The sequence below is a fragment of the Dermochelys coriacea genome, chromosome 5 (assembly GCF_009764565.3).
Source record: "Dermochelys coriacea isolate rDerCor1 chromosome 5, rDerCor1.pri.v4, whole genome shotgun sequence".
Classification (NCBI taxonomy): domain Eukaryota; kingdom Metazoa; phylum Chordata; order Testudines; family Dermochelyidae; genus Dermochelys; species Dermochelys coriacea.
The window spans coordinates 117203389-117222636 of record NC_050072.1 but is presented as its reverse complement, the minus strand read 5'-3'; the positions used below and the strand labels follow the sequence as shown (position 1 = coordinate 117222636).

The 19248-nt window shown below is 40.4% G+C and overlaps 1 protein-coding gene and 1 long non-coding RNA gene across 10 annotated transcripts in view; one reads left to right on the top strand and one right to left on the bottom strand.

The window, feature by feature from the left end:
* LOC119855619 (intraflagellar transport protein 74 homolog) overlaps window positions 1-19248 on the bottom strand; it is a 165735-nt gene that overhangs the window by 64757 nt on the left and 81730 nt on the right. Inside the window, exon 1 of one of the 9 annotated variants that reach the window (XM_038401999.2) lies at window positions 9756-9950. The exons of the other annotated variants lie outside the window; for them this stretch is intronic. The gene's annotated coding sequence lies outside the window, so the exon portion shown is untranslated. Of the gene's footprint in view, window positions 1-9755; window positions 9951-19248 lie in introns of those variants that run through there. 9 annotated transcript variants of the gene reach the window in all.
* Window positions 10197-19229, top strand: LOC122455391. Its single transcript, XR_005292981.2, has 3 exons — window positions 10197-10856; window positions 11649-15167; window positions 16992-19229. It is a non-coding gene; the product is annotated as an uncharacterized LOC122455391 (long non-coding RNA).

The following is a 19248-nucleotide window of genomic DNA, read 5'->3' as shown; positions in this document are numbered from 1 at the left end:
AATAGAGGCAAGTTATTAAAGAAAAGAGAGATTTTTGGTTAGGTTTAGTAAGGAGAGGTGCTTTTAAAGGACTAGTTTGGTATGTTATTAAAGAATAAATTTTTTTGAGATAATGTAAAAGGTGTACTAAATATATGGGTAGGTTAAGAAAAGAGCATTTAAAAAGAGTTAAATAAAAGAGAAACACATAAAGGAAACTGTTTAGTAAGCACATGGTAAAAATATAAAGGCAGGTTAAGAAAGAATCCTTTAAAATATTATATTTAAGGGTAGGTTAAGAAAAGAGCATTTAAAAACATTAAATACTATTGAAAAATAGGTTAAAAAAAGAACACACATGGCAAAAAAAAGGGAATTTACTAAAGCAGAGACTGTTTAGTAAGCACACGATAAAAAGTATAAAGGGAGGTTAATAGAAAAGTATTTGAACTATTAAATACAAGGATAGGTTAAGAAAAGAACATTTTAAAAGAGTTAAATAAAAGGGAAACATATAAAGATAAGTTACAAGACAGAACCGGGCAAGAAAAGGGAAAAGAAAGCCCCTTTGCAAAGGGCAAAGATAGACAGCACATGGTTGAGTCAGAGGGCTTGTCTACATTACCCACTGGATTGATGGGCAGCGATAAATCTAGTCTAGATGCGATAAATCGACTGCTGAGTGTGTTCCCATTGGCTCTGGTACTCCACCAGGGCGAGAGGTTTACGCGGAGTCGATGGGAGAGCATCAGCCGTCAACTTACCGGAGTGAAGACACCATGGTAAGTAGATCTAAATACGTCAACTTCAGCTATGTTTTTCATGTAGCTGAAGTTGCATAACTTAGATCATCCCCCACCCAGTGTAGACCAGGCTAGAGAGTGAGAGATCTTACCCTTCTAACTATTCCTGGAGAAAGAGGCAACTTCCCAGGTTCACAATCCCTCAGGCTAGTTAGCTCCACCTTTGGATCGGACCAATCAGATGCTGTTCTACAGCTGCGTCATAGAATACATTTTCCTGAATGAATCCTATAATCCCAAGAGTTTTAAACAAGACCCATCTCCTTTAACTGCCTTATTCTTATCTAAAAAAACAGACCCCAAGCATCTTTCCCGCCATGTAGCTCTTTTACACAGGTGCTTTAATAAAGATTAAAACCATAAGCCCTTAGTAACAAACAATTTTTAAAAGTTTTCCCCTATGTTTTAGATTAACATTGGTTATTTTTTAGTGAGGACAATTTAAAGTTGCAGCAAAGCCTCTGTTAGCAAAAACAGCGTCTGTAAACCAGTGGATCAGAGATAAGAAGGCTGCTTCTTCACCCACTTTTTAACAAATAGAGGTGAAAGTTATATTAAGTTTTGTAAAGGAACAAACACTTTAAAAGACAATCTATATGACGACACATCCCTTTATTTACAGGTGTGTTTCAATAAAATAGAGCATGCAGAAACACCCCAGGTTTAAAACCACAAGTCCTTAGTAACAGACAGTTTATATTCCCCTTATTCTGAAAACCAGTGGATCAGAGAGAAGAAGTTTGTTTCTTCCCACACTTTTTAACAAATAGAGGTGAAGGTTATATTAAGTCTCGTAAAGGAATGAACACTTTAAAAGACAAGCCTATCTGAAGAGACATCCCTTCATTTAGCACTTTTGCATGTGTTTCAATAAAAAGTTAGCATGCAGAAACATCCCAGGGTTAAAAACACAGAGAACCTGTTTATAGAAGTAAATTATAGTGATAAAAAAGTTTCTCTCTATGTTTTAGACTAACATTGGTCATTTTTTTAGTAAGGACAATTTGAAGCAACATGCTTTTTCAGCAAAACCACTGTTAGCAAAAACAGCATCTGATGATTAAAGATGGCTGCACCTGGAAGGCCCTCGCCAACACCGGCAGTCAAGCCTCTCAAGAAGAGATGTGAAACGGTCACTGCTATGGGGCGTGAAGAAACAAACGCACTGTTGTGGCAAACCGTGTTTGAGATGGGTCACGGGAGCGGGGAAACAGGGATAGCTAATGATGCCTATACCCGCAAGAATGACATGGTGGAGAAACACTAGGCCAGATCGCTGGGCCAAGATTTGTTTGAGACTCCAACCAGGAGAACCCAAATGATTCAAACAAAGGGCTGTACGGAGACAAGGCACAGGTATATTGTATATAAGAACGATCAAGGGATGGTAGGCAGAGAGACAGTCACCGGTGCTCGGTTGGCTAAAGCCTTTTGGATCAAGCCCACATAGAGACATAAGTACATAAGAAAGGCTATACTGGGTCAGACCAAAGGTCCATCCAGCCCGGTATCCTGTATATAGACAGTGACCAATGCCAGGTGCCCCAGAGAGAGCGAACCTAACGGGTAATGATCAAGTGATCTCTCTCCTGCCATCCATCTCTACCCTCTGACAAACAGAGGCTAGGGACACCATTCCTTACCCAACCTGGCTAATAGCCATTAATGGACTTAACCTCCATGAATTTATCCAGTTCTCTTTTAAACCCTGTTATAGTCCTAGCCTTCACAACCTCCTCAGGCAAGGAGTTCCACAGGTTGACTGTGCGCTGAGTGAAGAAGAACTTCCTTTTATTTGTTTTAAACCTGCTACCCATTAATTTCATTTGGTGGCCCCTAGTTCTTATATTATGGGAACAAGTAAATAACTTCCTTATTCACTTTCTCCACATCACTCATGATTTTATATACCTCTATCATATCCCCCTTAGTCTCCTCTTTTCCAAGCTGAAAAGTCTTAGTCTCTTTAATCTCTCCTCATATGGGACCCGTTCCAAACCCCTAATCATTTTAGTTGCCCTTTTCTGAACCTTTTCCAATGCCAGTATATCTTTTTTGGGATGAGGGTACCACATCTGTACACAGTATTCAAGTGTGGGCATACCATGGATTTATATAAGGGCAATAAGATATTCTCCGTCTTATTCTCTATCACTTTTTTAATTACTCCTAACATCCAGTTTGCTTTTTTAACTGCTGCTGCACACTGCATGGATATCTTCAGAGAACTGTCCATGATGAGTCCAAGATCTTTCTCCTGATTAGTTGAAGCTAAATTAGCCCCCACCGTATTGTATGTATAGTTGGGGTTATTTTTTCCAATGTGCATTACTTTACATTTATCCACATTAAATTTCATTTGTCGTTTTGTTGCCGAATCACCTGGTTTTGTGAGATCTTTTTGAAGTTCTTCACAGTCTGCTTTGGTCTTAACTATCTTGAGCAATTTAGTATCATCTACAAACTTTGCCACCTCACTGTTTACCCCTTTCTCCAGATCATTTATGAATAAGTTGAATAGAATTGGCCCTAGGACTGACCCTTGGGGAACACTACTAGTTACCCCTCTCCATTCTGAAAATTTACCATTTATTCCTACCCTTTGTTCCCTGTCTTTTAACCAATTCTCAATCCATGAAAGAATCTTCCCTCTTATCCCATGACAACTTAATTTACATAAGAGCCTTTGGTGAGGGACCTTGTCAAACGCTTTCTGGAAATCTAAGTGCACTATGTCCACTGGATTCCCCTTGTTCACAGGTTTGTTGACTCCCTCAAAGAACTCTAATAGATTAGTAAGACATGATCTTTTACAGAAACCATGCTGACTTTTGTGCAACAATTTATGTTCTTCTATGTTTCTGACAACTAATTTGCCTGGTACTGACATTAGACTTACCAGTCTGTAATCGCCAGGATCACCTCTCGAGCCCTTCTTAAATATTGGCATTACATTGGCTATCTTCCAGTCATTGGGTATAGTAGCTGATTTAAAGGAAAGGTTACGAACCATAGTTAATAGTTCCGCAATTTCACATCCGAGTTCTTTCAGAACTCTTGGGTGAATGCCATCTGGTCCTGGTGACCTGTTACTGTTAAGTTTCTCAATTAATTCAAAAAACGTCCTCTAGTGATACTTCCATCTGTGACAATTCCTCAGATTTGTCACCTATAAAAGACGGCTCAGGTTTGGGAATCTCCCTAACATCCTCAGCAGTGAAGACTGAAGCAAAGAATTAATTTAGTTTCTCCATGATGACTTTATTGTCTTTAAGTGCTCCTTTTGTATCTCGGTCGTCCAGGGGCCCCACTGGTTGTTTAACAGGCTTCCTGCTTCTGATGTACTTAAAAAACATTTTGTTATTACCTTTTGAGTTTTTGGCTAGCTGTTCCTCAAACTCCTTATTGGCTTTTCTTACTATATTTTTACATTTAATTTGGCAGTGTTTATGCTCCTTTCTGTTTACCTCACTAGGACATATTGCGTTTGTTGTTTTTAAAAGCTGCGTGCAACAGGGGTCCCTTGACACACGGCGTAAAAGGTTTTAAAATCATGTTATGAAAAAGGTACAAAGATGCCTTACACGTATTCTTACTGTGAATTTTTCAGCAGCCGAGCAACGGTTATTCAGAGGACTTGGAGGTTCTGGACACCGACAGCTCCAAAGGGCAGAGCGGATTGGGCCCGATCTGTTTTTGCCCAGATCCAAAATCAGCAGAATGCCGAAACAGAGGGGGATGCTTATTCTATAGACCTGTACTATCTAAAGTTGAGGGAGAAATTCAGTATTAAGCCTGTGCAAGTTCAAAACCCTAAAAAAACCTGTGGTGTGTGCAATTGTGCGAGCGGCTGTGCACGGAATCATCAAGCACTGCCTGAGAGAGAAACAAAATGAGGATTGTCCTGGGTGCACCATCACGCCTGCGTGTACTGGTCTTTAGATGATGTGAACTATAAAATTAAAGAAATTGGTGGTAGTTTGTGTATGGAGAGTGTGTTAAATAGCATCATCATGTTGGGATACATGCTGCAGTACCTCTGTTTAACCCAGGAACATTTAGCTCTAGGGCAGAATTGGTGGACAAAGTGACAGAGGCCGAGGACCAAAATAGCGTTTTAGATGAAACCATCAAACCGACAGATAAATGTTTAATGCAAAATGTTGAATGTCTTCTTCGTTCAGCGAATTACAAAATCTTGCTAAGAAAAAACACTAAAAGTTAGAGAATAAAACAGGGCATGTTGTAAAATAAAATGTCAGTTGAAAATAACTGCATAAAGCATGTTTTTATGGAGTTCAAGGGGTGTGGGGTTTATGTGCAGTTAGGTTACAGTTTGTCAACACCAACAAGATGTACATGAGCAACCTGTTCCTCTAACAAAGGCCCCCGCACCCCTGGCGCTTGTGCACGAGGTATATAGGCTGTTGGGGCATCTGAACCATTGCAAAGCAGCCCCAGAACCTCTCTTAAATCATACCGTCTTCCGCTTCGGCTATACCTTTTCATTTTCTACCCCAGGCCCTCCGCATTAGGACTTGATCAGGACCCTTCTGATTTCAATAATTTCTCAGGTCTCTCGTCTATTGTTTCATATTATTTAATGCTCTACATCATCTAGGGTTTGCATAAAAGTGTTTTATAAAAACAAAACAAAAAATATTCTCTAGGGGCCTAGACAAGATAATGATAAACAAAATTGTAATAGTTGCTTTGCAGGCCCTGCTACAAAGTATCTTTAAGTTTTTGTTAATATTTCTGATAGGCTGTAGGATGGGGGAGATAATACCTCATAAAGTGGAAAAGTGCTTCTGAATGACAAACGTTTGCCCATGCTAAAGCATAACAACTAACACAGAATGGCTGCCTACAAAACAGTTTCACTAAAAGAGTTATCAGCATTCCCCCTAAAACTCAGGACAGCTTTCTTACCCCCATGGCCTGATCCCTGTGGTTGTGGCTTTTTAAAAAATTTGTTTGTTCTCAGTTTAGATTTTAAAACACATTGAAAAAGAAGAAGTGGGGGCGGGGGGGAGGTACGAAGGTGTGTATGTGTGGGGAAGGCAGACTCCTAATCTCTGGTTTAAAAAAAACAACAACAAAAAACAAAAATACCCCACAACAACAGCTAACTTTTTTTTACATAAGGTAATTTTTTTCTTGTGTTTTTTGTATAAATCCAAACTTTAAAAAGCAGTCTTGTTTATTTTTTTGTTAATTAAAACACATATGTAAACTCCCCTCAATTGCCAGTTTTCATATTCTTACCCAGTTGCTGTTTTGATACTTTAAAAACACTATTTTTTAAAAGGATAGGCTAGTATCTTAAGCTTTTTTAAGTTCACTAAACTTCTACAAAATATCCCTAAGAGTGGCCTTGTTTTGTTACAATTCAGTCAATACTGCTTTTTCATGTTAAACTTTAAAACAAACATAATGCTTCAAATAGGTTTCACTGCATACAGAATATCCTTTAAAAAGATCATGTTATGTTACATCTCAGTCAATGCTGTATTTTCATGTTAAATGTTAAAAAAACCTTTATATAATGAAACACTGTATGTTTAGCAAGTGTTAAAAGTATGGGGGGAAGTGAAGGGGTAGGGGTGTTCTTCAGATAGGCTATCTCTGAGCTTCATGCAGTCACAAAGAGACAATCTTTTTGTCTTTTACAATCAGTAAATGGAATAAAATACTTGTTATAACTTTCACAAAGTATCTTTCGATGCAATCTTACCCTTTGTTAAAACTTTAACAGCGTTTCAAAAGTTAGGAAAAAAGTCTGTGTGAAAAAACAAGCAAACTGAAAGGGTGACCCATACAGCATTGCTAAGGCAGACTACAGTGCATGGATCACTGGCTAGCCTAATTAGTCTTATCTGTTTGTAAAATGTAGAGAAAGCCACAACTCCAGTCTGTGATGTATTGTTTTAATAAAATCTATGGACCCAAAACAAACACAGGAGCTGAAACCTGTGTCTCAGCACACAGGTTGCAAACATTTAAAAACAAAGATATTCTGATAATGCAACAGAAAAATTCATACTTAAATCTAAAAGTCCTAAGAAAATGAAAGCTTAATATAACTTTTGCATGGCTTTGTTAAAAAGTGGGGAGGAATATAAACTTCTCTCTGATCCACTGGATTACAGAATAAAGGGAATATAAACTAGTTGTTACTAAGGTTCTGTGATTTTCACTCTGGGGTGTTTCTGCATGCTCTTTTTTTTTTTAAATTGAAACACGTGTAAAAAAGGTTAAATAATGGGCTCTGTCTTCACATAGGCTTGTCTTTTAAAGAGTTTATTCCTTTTCAAAACTTAATACAACTTTCACCTCTATTTGTTAAAAAGTGGGGGAAGAAGCAGCCTTTTTATCTCTGATCCACTGGTTTACAGATGCTGTTTTTGCTAACAGAGGCTTTGTTGCAACTTCAGATTGTCCTCACTAAAAAATAACCAATGTTAGTCTAACAATTATTTGTTACGAAGGGCTTATAGTTTTAACCTTTATTGAAGCACCTATGTAAAAGGGCTACATGGCAGGAAAGATGCTTGAGGTCTGTTTTTTTAGATAAGAATAAGGCAGTTAAAGGAGATGGCTCTTATTTAAGACTCTTGGAACTATAGGATTGGTTCAGGAAAATGTATTCTATGACGCAGCTGTAGAACAGCATCTGATTGGTCTGATCCAAAGGTGGAGCTAACTAGCCTGAGGGATTGTGAACCTGGGAAGTTACCTCTTTCCCCGGGAACAGTTGGAAGGGTAAGATCTCTCTCTCTCTCTCTCTGACTCAACCACGTGCTGTCTATCTTTACCCTTTGAAAAAGGACGACCTTTTCCCTTTTCTTGCCCTGATCTCTCTTTTAACCTATCTTTATATGTTTCTCTTTTATTTAACTCTTTTTAAATGTTCTTTTCTGAATCTATCCTTGTATTTAATAGTTCAAATGCTTTTCTATTAACCTCCCTTTATACTTTTTACGTCTCTGCTTTAGTAAATTCCCCTTTTTTTTTTGCTCTTTTTTAACCTATTTTTCAATATTATTTAATGTTTTTAAATGCTCCTTTCTTAACCTGCTCTTATATTTAATATTTTAAATGTTTCTTTTTAACCTGCCTTTATATTTTTACCACGTGCTTACTAAACAGTTTCTGCTTTATAAAATTTTCTTTTCCCATGTGTGTTATTTTTAATTTATTTTTCATTATTATTTAATTTCTGCACTAATGAAACCTGCACCTCTAGATAGACAGTCCCAATGAAGGACTGATCCTGCAAGGTGTTGAGCATCTCCTGGGAGGAGACTAGCTCCCTCAACTCCCATTGGCTTCAGCATCTGTGAGACTGGACCTTTAGGGCCTGAACTAAAAACCATTGAAGTAACAGAAAGACATCTGATATCTCCAAGGGGCAAAGGATCAGACCTTAGTCCCCCTAGATTTAGGGCTTGTCTAAATGAACAGTTAGTGCTCAGTAAACTGGGATATAAATCTACTTTGCACTAGCTTGCAGCACACTAAGTGTCCGTGTGGCCCCAGCTGCGATGCACTAAATGTTCCCTAGTGCGCTTTGAAACTGGAGTAGGTCACAGTGCGCTAGGGAACTTTTCGTGCCCAGCAGCAGAGTCTACACAGTCCATGAGAACAGTAGGTCTCAACCAGGGGTACATGTACTACTGGTGGTATGCAGAGGTCTTCCAGGGGGTACATCAGCTCATCTGGATATTTGCCTACTTTTACAATAGGCTACGTAAAAAGCACTAGCAAAGTTAGTACAAATTAAAATGCCATACAGACAATGACTTGTTTATACTGCTCTATATACCCTATACTGAAATGTAACTACCAATATTTATATTCCCATTGATGTATTTTATAATTATATGGTACAAATGAGAAAGTCAGCACTTTTTCAGGAATAATGTGGCTGTGGCACTTTTAAAGAAAAGGAGTACTTGTGGCACCTTAGAGACGAACAAATTTATTAGAGCATAAGCTTTCGTGAGCTACAGCTCACTTCATCGGATACATTTGGTGGAAAATTCCACCAAATGCATCCGATGAAGTGAGCTGTAGCTCACGAAAGCTTATGCTCTAATAAATTTGTTCGTCTCTAAGGTGCCACAAGTACTCCTTTTCTTTTTGCGAATACAGACTAACACGGCTGCTACTCTGAAACCTGTGGCACTTTTGTATTTTTATGTCTGGTTTTATAAACATGTAGTTTTTAAGTGAGGTGAAACTTGGGGTATGCAAGACACATCAGACTCCTAAAAGGGATACAGTAATCTGGAAAGGTTGAGAGCCACTGTGTTAGAGCGCAGCAGGCTAGTGCAAGGTAGATTTATATCCCAGCTTATTGTGTTCAATCTAACCATACAGACAACCCCTATAAGAAAGTGCTGATACAGAAGATTTCCGCTGCAAGCCAACTGCCTACAACACCCCTGCTTTCCAACCTCTCATGGCCAAATCCTGGTATTCTAACTCAAGAGGAACTCCCGCTCCTTAGTCTGGCAAAACTCAGGCAAAACTAAACCTTGAGTCAATGGGAATTTTGCCCGACCTGTGCCTGAAGGATTTAGCTCTCTGAGAACACAAACACAGACAGGAAACAGCTTTTCTCTCTATCAGTGAAGATCCCCTGTGCTTCCTTGAAAAAAATCCTTTGACCTCTGCCCCTCTCCTTGTAGGACTGACCTCTTCAGGAAGGCGATTTGCTGTGTATGCAAAGGGGGTTTGGGAAAAGGAGGCACCCGCAGGCAGCGAACACTGGAAATGGGAAGTGTAACTTACAGCGAATTCCCTGCCAAAAGACTATTGACACAGAGTTGTGGCTGCCCACCCAATGCTGCCTTGTGCCCTTCAAGAACAGGGAGTGGGGCTAAACTTAATCCTCTGCTAACAAGGAAATATAGAGTTAAAGTCATATCAGTTCCACTGCACCCTCCCACCCACCAACATACACACCTTTCCTCTGTGGAGACAGCAATTGGCCATGTAGAGACAGAGAGTTCTGTGTGCTCAGCACAACTCCACTTGAGCACAACTAATGCAAGGCAAGGGGAGGCTAAGCTGCCCCAAACAGGATGCAGTGCACCATCCTTTGAAAGCCGAAAGGGTGCCCGGGCCATAGCCCCACCCGTGCTCCGCCCTGAGGCCCCACTCCCTCTTGTTCTCTTCCCTCATGGCCCCGCCTGCGCTGCTCCTCTTTCCATCCCCACTCTGCCTCTTCCCCCCGCCCACTGCTCTCTGGGCGGGCGGGGGGTGGGGAGGGACTTTATGGGATGGGAGAAAAGAAGGAGGGATCTGTAGGGGGGGAAAAGGCGACAGGTGAGGGGGCTCCGATAAGGGGGGGAAAGGGTAGGGGAGAGCCTAAGGGAAGGGGCAGAGCAGGGCCTGGGGTGCAATGGGGGTGGCGTATGGCTAGGGTGTCGGGGGAGGAGGCCGAGCAGCGGTGGGGGAGGGGGCAGGGCCATGGTCTCAGGGTCACTGCCCCCCCACTTCTAGGAAGCTTCCAGCACTCACGCCCAGCCTCCCCAAATGCGGGAGTCTTGTGCACTCTCCTCACAACCCCTTGCATATTCTAAGTGTCCACCAAAACTCCTCCTTTGCAATGGCATTCACACACTGCCATGTACCCTGCCAGTCCTCTGTGCCATGCTATTGCTCAAGTAACTGCTATCAGTGGGTGCGCACACATCACTGTGCACCACAAGGTTCAGTCAGGAGTAACTGGAAGAGATGACTCAGAGGAATTCTCTGGCACTCATCCCAGATGCATGCCAATTTGCAGACCTAGAAAGCCTCTCTAATAATTTTTTAAATATTGCTGCCCCAGACACTAGCTGAGGTTAAAGCTGATCTGGTGATCTGCTTGGGGGAGATCAGTGCCATAGTTTGAGTCACAGCTATGTGCAAATATATCATAAGAATGGGATAAATGTAATGACAAGTCTTTTATTTCTTGGCAATGTACCTCTGGAACGGAACCCCTTGACTCAATAATCCAAAATTTGCACCCCTCACCTCCCCTGGATCCTGATGAGGGATGGCAATTTTCAAGACAATGTGAGTATGCGTGGGGATGTGAGAGCACTTCGAAAAATGTCCTGATAACCTTAAGAATGAAGTCCCTAGCTTTCCTTCATAAGAGCAGTCACTCAGAGTAGCTGTGCCAGCCAGACCAATAGAGAGCTCCGAGGAAACAAAAAAACCCAACCACATATCTGAGAATTGGATGATGTTTGTACAGTGCTTTGAATATATAAAGTACTATCTAAGTACATTAACTACTTATTCATTACTATTATGATGAAGGAATGCGAGAAACAGGGAAGGAAGGTGGCAGCGAGAGGGCAGAAGGAAAAGAGCTTCTTATGATAGGAATCTGAATTTTAGGCTTCATTATTAACAACAGTAATTAGGAATTGGGAATGCTCAGCATCAAAAGCAGATTCCCTTTGAATTCTGAGCATAACAGAGAAATAACAAGAGCTATACCAGGAGAGAGATGGATATGTGAATATCATGCAGCATCCGTCCAGTAGAGGAGTGGACGAGGAATCAAGGCCTAGGAACTTGCTTGATGCTCTGGGTTACTTTGTTACTGTGCGGCCTATTTCGATCCCATATCCTGGCAGATTTCTTCCAGGAAGCATTCACTGATTCCTTCAATCCCTTCATGGAGCAGTGGGCATTGTCCAGTGTTCCCTGCTCAGTATCCCTTTCTGGATGCCTTGTTTTGACCATATGGCCCACCCCTGCCCTGTTTTCTCATTCTTCCCCCCGGTGTTAAATTAATCCCCTTATTTCTTTTGGCCCTGTACTCTGTTGAGGTGGAGGTCTTTGTTGTTTTTATAGGGAGAGTTGCCTTTGAAGACTGTGCTCAGCACATGGGCACCAAGTAGGCTGGATTTCTCCACACTTCAAATACAATTCACTCCTTTCCTCCAAGGAGAAATTGGAGGCAGGAAGTAGCTGCTCAGGAAGCACTGGCAGAGAATTTCCTCTCTCTGGGAAAGGAAAATTGGCCATATCCTGAAAGAATTTTCAAATGGATTCAGGTAACATGACTATAGTGCCTACTACAAAATCGGGCCCCACTGCAATCAGTAGCAAAACTCCCATTGCCTCCATTGGGGCCAGGATCTCAATCCTAGTCTTATAGCTGTCAACAACCATTTTAAAACAAGTTGTGCCCAGGCAACAGCTGGCACTAACTCATTACATGAAACTTTTATTGGCTGTGGTTCTTGAACTATCCTTAAGGATGTGGGCAACGTCTGTGTGTACTTGGGGCCTACATGAACCTGCATTTCCTCCTGCACTGTGGATAGATAGAAAAAACCCCCTTCTGAAGTGCTCCGGTGAGATGCTCAACACCCCCAGCTGCCACTGAACTTCAACGGGAGTTGAGAGCATTGAACACTATCCAGGATCTGGCCTCCAGTCTGAATCAGGGACCGAACGGGGAAAAAATAAACCCACAAAATAAGTTCTACCCTCTTGAGATGCCACTCTCAGTGCAGACTAGAAATTTATAATTTTTCTTAAATGAAAGTTTAGATTTTTGCACATAAGACATCAGCTTGGAACAGATCTCACGATTAAAACACAGCCATAGAAATGTAGAGAGAGCTGGATTAGATTCCTCGCTTTGCCACAAGCTTCCTGGGCAAGTCACTTCACCTTTCTGTGACTCAGTTTCCCCAACTGTACAATGAGATGAGAGTGGGGTGTGGTGAGATTGACTTCATTTGTATTTGTATGTAAACTAAGTTAAGATCCAGGAGTGGAACTTGAAGAAATGCCAAGTATTATTATAGTGGTAATTTGATTGTTCCAATTACCACCCTACTGCCTTGTAGTGGAAAACCTTTCTACAACCTTTGGGGAGATGGAAACATATCCAAAGAATCACTTCAGTACACACATCAAACCCTTTTATCATCCTGGGTAGAAACAGTGTCATTAAATGGAGCTTTTAATGTAATAAACCCCAAAAATATAGGCTGGATTTATACAGGCCTTTGCTATTGTTGGGAAATTAAATTAGTTTTTCTCATGACCCACCTGGGGATCTGAATATAAGCCAAATGGACACCCTAGCAACAGGATGGCTAGAGTCTGTACTTGGCCTTCATCCTCAGGACAGAGAGCATGACACATCAATGTAGGGCCTTTTGCTGTGTATTTGTTATATGACATTATGTAACTATGGGATTTAAGACTAATTCAGAGTATATTGAAAACAAACAGACCAGGTGACCAAGGCATCAACCTCACTTCTTTCAAGTCCCTTTAAAAAAACATTTCGTCCATGAAGCCCACAAAAGTGAGTTTATCATCTAAAACAAACACTAACCACTAAGTCTCCTGCACCTCTGGATTTCTCAGGGTGTCTATGTTTTAGATAGAAAGCTCTTTGGGATGTCTTTATTTTTGTGTATTGTACAGAAAAGAGTATATTGGCACTTTGGTGGCTCTAAACAAATTCATATTATTATTAGTACTACTAAATCTAGTTAGAAACCAAGAAATATATCATTTTGGCAATGTTGTTAAAGAAGGTAATCAAACCTGACAGCTCCTCTAACAAATCTTTAAAATGAAATGCAGTATTTTATTTATTATTATAAGTGCAGAACTAAATTAACCCAATACTGAAATTTACAGTTATAATTTCATTGGGCCTCACAAAGAAATGAACTAATTATGGACCTAATCCTGCCACACTTACTTATAAGAATAGAACAATCTTTCCTAATAGAGCTGGTTAAAAAATGGATCCAAATTTTCACAAAAAATTCATAAGAACGTAAGAATAGCCATCCTGGGTCAGATCAAAGGTCCATCAAGCCCAGTATCCTGTCTTCCAGCAACGGCCAATGCCAGGTGCCCCAGAGGGAATGAAGAGAACAGGCAATCATCACGTGCTCCATTCCCTGTTGCTCATTTCCAGCTTCTGACAAACAGAGGCAAGGAACACCATCCTGTTATTTTTGGGAGGAAGGGGAGTGTTATTGATAGGTTACACAAATGCCTGTCAGGGATGGTCTGTTTTACTTGGTCCTGTCTCAGCAGATGGGGGACTTGATGACTTCTCAAAGTCCCTTCCAGCCCTATATTTCTATGATTCTATGGTTGACAAAATTTGAAATGTTGACTAAAAGTTGTGTCAAAATTTTCAATTTCAGATCTAGTGGGAGTGGTTGAAGTGAATTGTAAGAATTTCTGACATAAATAAGGGTTGTGGAATTGGGCGTTAAGCGCAGGTTCATGATAAACAGTTCTCCCTTCTTTTTTATTTTTAATTTAAAGTATTTGCTGAATGTTATAGGCTTGAGTGTCCAGAGTCCATCTTATGGAAACCAAAGTCCACTGATGCCATGAAAAATGCCAAATGTTTTTGGTGACTGAAAGATAACAATGACCAGGTACTTTCCCAAATGTAGTCAGATTCTTGCATCTGAATTCCGTTCATAATAATAATCATAGAAATGTAGGGCTGGAAGAGAGCTTGAGTTATTATCACATCCTGCCCCCTGTGCTGAGGCAGGACCAAGCAAATGTAAGCCATTCCTGGCAGGTGTTTGTCCAACATGTTCTTAAAAACCTCCAACAACAGGGATTTCACAACCTCCCTTAGAAGACTGTGCTTAACTACCCTTATAGTTCGGAAAAAACTTACTACTATCTAACCTAAATCTCCCTTGCTGCAGATTAAGCGCATGACTTCTTCTCCTAGCTCTAGGCAATAATGCCTGGCTCTTTTGATCAAACAAACAATCTCAAAGCACTTCACAAAGGTAAATAAAAGTCATCATCTCCATTGCACAGAGGGGTAAACCGAGGCAAAATGCCTTGTCCAAGGTCATTCAGCAAGCCATTGATAGAGCCAGGCTGGGAACCCAGGTCTTCAGAGTCCCCATCCAGTGCAGTAACCTGAAGACCAAACTGCCGCCCACCAAACTAACTACCCCCTTGAAAGCTCAGCCGCAGCAGAATGACAAAGCTGATACATTATTGTAAATACATTATTGTTCAAGCCCGTCTCTGCCACTTAACAGCCAGAAATAATAAAATTAATAAATAGCAGTAAGGAACAAAACTTGAAGCCTGACTATAGTCAATGGAAAGAGTCCCTCTGATTTAAGAAATTAGAATTTAAAATATAGACATCAGTTGATTCCCTTGTTCTGCTTTCTTCTTATTCATTCACCTAACCCAAGACAATTATGTGCCTGCTCTGTGTAAAGGATGGATCTTATATATTGCTGATGCCCAGATTCTGTGGGACTGCATATCTCTCACACTACACTGAAGACTTGTTCTTGAAACAGGAGGAGCTTGGTGTTATCCTCTGTTGGGTTTTATAAGGTAACATAGTGGTGATGATAAAGATACCCTCGCAGAAGATGAGTTCTATAAGAATAGTCAACCACTAGTAAGGGAGGGACTTGGATGGGAGCCTGAACCATTAAAGAGTATTTGCTTTGTGGTGAAAAGTAGATCAGCAATTTGCCATTGCTAACAGTCTCATTTTAAAACCAGCGATGAAGGAAGTTAAGGTGAATGATGTGTCACTTATACATAATAGGTCTGATTCTCATCTCATTTGCTCTGGTGTAATTCAGGAATAGCTCCCATAAAGTTAATCCAGTTATTATCCTGGTCTAAAACTGACATAAAAGAGGAGAATCAATCCCTTGGCTTCCTATACACTTTAGTCTATTTTATTGGTCATCTGTGTGATCTCTTAAGCTGATGGAAAAACTAATCGAAATTGATTTTCAAAGATACACTGGTATAAATTGAGATTCAGGTCCCACATTTCAGTTTTCTAAAAATAAAGGGTGGGTGTACAAAATCTAGAGAGAATACAAATGTTTTCACAACATGAAAAGAGAAAAGCCTAGGCAAACAGTTGTTTCAGATGCAAACACTATTTTGCATTGTCAAAAATGCAAACACAACTGCATTCTGCTGGCACATGAGAACCAGAGAGAGAGACTTGCTGGAAACTGAAAATGAAATTGACCCAGTGTAATTTCACCCTCCAGGCTGAATAAAATGCAAAAGTAAACAAACAGAATACATGATGAAAAAGAAAACCCATGGTTAAAGTTACTTCAGTTTTTAAAATGTAAGCTTTAGTCATTAACTAGAGCTGAGTGGATAATGAAAAAACAGATTTGCAAATATGTTGGTGAATTATACAGCCCTCTTCGGTGAGCTTGCTCTTTTCTCTGTGTTTGACCCTTATCTTGCAAATGTTAATGTATTTGCTGAGTTTGGAACAGGTTTATCAGACTTAACTGGAGGATGGGTATCACAAATGTATACTTAAAAAGTTACACGTGTTTTAACTGGTTCATTGCAGATCCTGCACTCCAGCCTGTCACTTTCCAGTGAGCTTCCTTGTAATCACAGTGAAGCACAATGAAATTCTTTTATGTGTGGGTAGGCCACTGGCCTGGCAGACCCAAATTCAAGTCCCTGCTCTACTTGATTCAGAGCAGAGTTTTTCATCCCAGACCACTAAAAATCAAGCAGAGGAGGAACTTGAATATTCCACATCTCAGGCCCTAATCACCAAGCTATAGTCAGACTCTCTCTTTCTTTGACCCAAAACTTTCCTGATGAATGTTTAATGGCAACTGATACATCCCTGCAAAATGTTTCAGCTTTGACGAATCAGCATTTTTTACCAAACTGTAATTTCAGTGACAATGTTCTTACTAGCTCTACTCGTGTCACAATATGCCCATCTCATTTGGATTATCCTGGGATTTCACTTCACTTTTATGGATTGATGGGTTCAGGCCTGGCCCAATGCCTCCATGCTCTAGCTATTCCTAGCTGCTGGAACTCCTCGTATCAGAATAACTCTACTCTAACTTACACCAACCGCAGACACATAGCGGCACTGTATAGCTACCAAGATGATACAGAGCCACCTTTGCAACCCCTTAGGTTGTGCGCTGAGTGCAGCCTGCCCAGATTGAAGTGGTAGAGCTTTTGTTTCAAACTGTCTATTTGCAGGGTCAGACAGTTGTGCAGCATGTCACATTTGCAAGGTTTTCTTTGCAGACATATACCTAGAAAGTTAATAAAAACCCCAAATCCATAGATTTTACAGCCAGAAGAGACCATTATGATCATCCTGATTGACTGCCTGTATAAAATTACTACTTTCCACAGGACACAGCATTTCACCCCATGATTTCTGCATCAAACCCATAACTTCTGGATTAGCTGTGACAAAGAGTTTAAATTCTGCACACTTTGACAAAGTTTAATTTTTATGGAAACTACTGGAGCCAACAGAAAAGTACCAGGACACTGTGCCACCACCTGCTGTAACTAATTCAAGTGCTGCAGACAGAAAGAATTGTTAGACACTGTAACTCACCCACTCCCGGGGAGGAGGGAGCAGAAACCCTGGCCCTGTTTCTCCTTTAGCAGATATTCCACGTTAGAACTTTTTTCAAAATTTACAGGTGCTGATTTAGACCCAGGTCTCATCAAAATATCATATATAACATCATGATCATACTGAAATAGCTGATGGTGAATCCAAGTGTTGTCTCTATTATTTGTTTTAGTTAGAACAAGCTTTGGCTATACATGTAGAACAGAATGCAAAACACTTGAATTTAAGTTCCATTTGGCTTTGGCTTAAAACACATGATTTGAAGTGCTATGCATTTTTAGTTTATATCTCAATAGTTGGAGAAGCAGGGCAAGAATGACTTTGTCTGTGAGAAACCTTATTGTTGAATAACACAGGCTTCTGTTGGTGAGAGACACCACTGAGGGGGTTGTTTACATTTCCTTTGGGGGGGAAAACACAATTATTTAAATAAAGGGGGGGATGTTTCACAAAACAAAAATAGAGCTCTTGAAACCCCAAACTGCTATAACTTTCCACTCTAGGCAACTATAAAAACATGATGCAAAACAGCACTCATTTGTCTTTTCATTTTCTTTAATTTCATTATGCCTCATTCTGAAGAATCTCTGATACAGTATGATTTGTAATATAGTTTTGATATTTTTTAATTATATTTGTTTAGCTTTATATACACACACACACACACACGCACTGAATTATAGTTATGCTGTAAAGATGCTTTTGCTGAAAGACTTTGAAGGTCATTTTTCACCATATATGAATTGAAATAAAATCCACAAAAATAACTCGTAGTTTTAGGAACCCACTGGGTTATCCCATCCTTAAGTTTTAGGAACCCTCTGGATTGTCTCATGCTTGGTAGTCTGAAAATTCATAAGCTTCCCACCAGCAATAGTTGGCAAAATGTATTAGAACTTGTTTTTAATTGCTGTTGATTTTTCCAGGTTCATAGCTGTTAAAATGAGGCTCAGACACTAACATTGCTGAAGCCCAATGTGAAAGACTGTAATAAGTTCCCAGTCTGGTTCAGAATCCTGTTAACAGGCCAAGAACAAGTCCTTTAAAGTGAAGATGAGAACACTGAAAACTATTCCCATTCTGAATTAAACTGAGATGGGCTCAAGCCATGACATTGGGAATTGACTCCAAACTTCAGAAATGTCGGGGAAGGAGGCGGTTTGATCCAGAGTTTTGGTTCAGCCCATCATGATGCTATAGGCCATGTGCAAAGTGTAGAACAGAATCTCCACAGAAGGCAAGACTGTTCACATTCCTGGTTTTGCTACAGGTTTATCACTAGCATTAAACCTGTCCCTTTTGTCAGTACAACGGAGATGTACTTTGGATTGTGTACTGTTGGAGAGAGGCATTCATTATATTATATCTCACTTCAACAGCATCTTTGGGAATCAAGTCTTTTAGCTGTGGATGATGATGAAGTAGAGGAAATTACAGGGCATTTCATGTAACCAGGAGTCAAGCCCTGAGGGATGGTCCCCACCTTGGAACAAGGGTGGAGTAGTTTTGTGCCTACCCAACAGCACACCCACAAAAGCCCACAACTATTTGGGACAAGGTTAAGTCAGTTCACAGTCTGCCAATTGCACTGACTTTAATGTCTCCCCTGCTTAGGGAATGTCAATACTGCTTTCCTGAACTCCGCCTGTTATATCTAGAGGAAAGGGGATTAGCATTGTCTTCCACCACTCGCCCCAGGAAACATGATATCACACTTGAACAAAAGCGGGAAAGCTGACAGATCTATTGAGATGGGTGTGACTACAATACACACCTAACTGGTCAAGTCCTGTGGAAAGGGCTGTGACTAGCGGCTCTTCAATGCCGAACTCAAATGAGCACACTGTCCATGTTTATTGCTAATCTGCGAAGCTATACATCTACAACAAGCAAGCAACCCACATGACAAAAGAGGAATACAAACTATACAACAATATACACAAACTCACCACATTTTATGTAAACTTTTTGGCCTGCAGATCGCCACAGACCTTTTCAGATACTAAAAAAACCCTCAGGTTTCAG